This window comes from Glycine soja, chromosome 20, assembly GCF_004193775.1.
Source record: "Glycine soja cultivar W05 chromosome 20, ASM419377v2, whole genome shotgun sequence".
NCBI classification, from domain to species: Eukaryota; Viridiplantae; Streptophyta; class Magnoliopsida; order Fabales; family Fabaceae; genus Glycine; species Glycine soja.
In genome coordinates this window covers 32,014,827-32,017,134 of record NC_041021.1, presented here as the reverse complement: position 1 = coordinate 32,017,134, position 2,308 = coordinate 32,014,827, and positions in this window count along the sequence as shown.

Below are 2,308 nucleotides of genomic sequence, written 5' to 3'. Positions count from 1 at the left end.
TCTTATTTGGTGTATCAGGTTCTCCAATAGAGATAACCATTGTACCTTTATATTAGGTTGCCAATAATATTCAATATGATTATTATTTTCTAACACAAAAGCAACCTAATAAGTCTACCCCTCAAACAAAGCCCAGTAGCAATCTACCCCTCTAGAAATCACAATTCTCATTCAGACAAGATAACAAACAAACAAACAAAAAATTAAAGTTCTAATCAAACTCATACGCGTCTAGCAAAATAACAATATTTACATAATCATACTCATAAACCAGATATAACCAAAATTATAAAATAGGCACCTTGGGAGCATAAAGCACCTTGCAAACACCAATGGAATGAAAGTCACCACCTTCAGCACCTTGCAAGCACGAACCTCCTTGCAGTGACCTCCCGGGTAACGTGCAATTACAAAGAAGAAGAAAAGGAGAAGAAACAATGAAGATTTGTATAAGATCAAGTTACTTATTCTCTACTGCCCACGAAAAGCTTGAGTTTCCCTATCAGTTACATTTTTAGATCCACCTTTCTTTTCATAATCATAGAGAATAGCATTAAAGTCACAAAGAATGATCCAAGGACCCCATTATTATAACTATATATCTTCATAGAGTCTTAACCCATATGTCTAAGACCTAGAATTTGGTGTAATTTACTAATGTTTGGCAAAAAAAGATTGATGTTCTCTTGTACCTATAAATAAAAAATAAAGAGAGCAAAAACGAATAACAAGTCAGGTTTACAACCACAAAAAATGGCCTACGAATGGAAATGATACTGATAAACTAGAACACCACTTATGGACCCAAAAAAAAATATATAAAAATTAGAACACCACTTTCAGAACATCAAGCAGAGACATTATGAAGTATGAACTATCCCAGAAGTAATGAGTTCCACACTTTCAGTGTTTGACTACCTCCCAAGATTTGCTATGCCAGGTAGGTAATTCAGTTAGCACAAGATACAAAACAATAAAATCATAAAGGGAAATTTTCAGAGAGTATATATAAAACAAAACATACTCACAGTACAATTATTTGCATTTATGTAAGCAGTCCTAAACTAAGCATAGAAATGTTATTCTCATTCTGTCAATATAAGGTAATGACACTTCATTCTTTGTATTGGAATTTTAACTTAATTATGTGTTCTTGATTTCAAAATTAAGGCATGTTTATAAACATTGCTTCAGTATTGATTTGGAAATAAACATTTTTTTTTCGATTATTGATTTGAAGAAAATATGCATTGATAATGATTATTATAAATTATAGAATAAGGACATGGAGAGAAAGTAGGGCAAAAGAGAACTAGGAAAAATAAATTGCCTAACACTGAGAGCCACATGGTTGATACAAATACTTAAATAAGAAGTCTAATTCAGAAATTCAATTTATGGACAAGCGTCAATTCACCTGGAAAGCCAAAAGATTTGTGGAGATTTTATTCAAGGCCTAAACATTTACAAAAGAAAAATAAAAAATAGAAGCTTGAACATTTACAAAAGAAACGCAAGTACTCAAGATGTTTCAAAAGTGAAAGAAGTGCCTAAGAGACCTTGAGACATAGAAGCTTGCATTGCCATGTTTGCAAACAACAACATCCAAAGCTATGAAAAAATTCACAAGGTATGGAACTAAGTTACTGAACCTGTATAAGAGATGCCATCATCATTGTCCATTGTAATCAATGGTGGAGCATATGGGGACACATTGGATCGAGCAGTGAAGTTAGATGACTTTACTGCAGGATCAAAAACCCTTTCCTGGAAAAAAAAAGACTTGCTAAGCATCTAAAAGTTTAAGTTTCCAGTATTTCACAAATGCACTAATACTCCGTTAGCTTTCTTCCTTTTTGTTACTTTTGCTCTGTTTCACTTTCCCATATTTCTTACAGCCAAGATGCTAATTAAACCATCCCCTATTTAACAAGCCAAAAATGAGGAAACAACACGCCATGCTAGCTTCTTCCTGGTTAGAAAATTTAACACTTACAATATTTTGTCTATTCCAAAACTAAAACAACAATAAAACCATCATCATGCAATTTTATGAGAAATCCTTACATGGGTAAAAGTAACATAATGTAAGCAAAATTCAAATTCCATATGAAACATTCAAGCAAATTTGCTCCTTGGAAATGAAACTTCTAGAAGTCCTGAGGTCAGCTCGTGATCCACATAACAAAAGGAAACACCAATTTGTAGATGATTAGGTAGGATTTGCCCATAGAAGTAGGTTATAAAAGATAAATTTCTCTCACTTGAATATGCATGTGCTGAAACTTAAAATTAGGAGTCTCAGGGT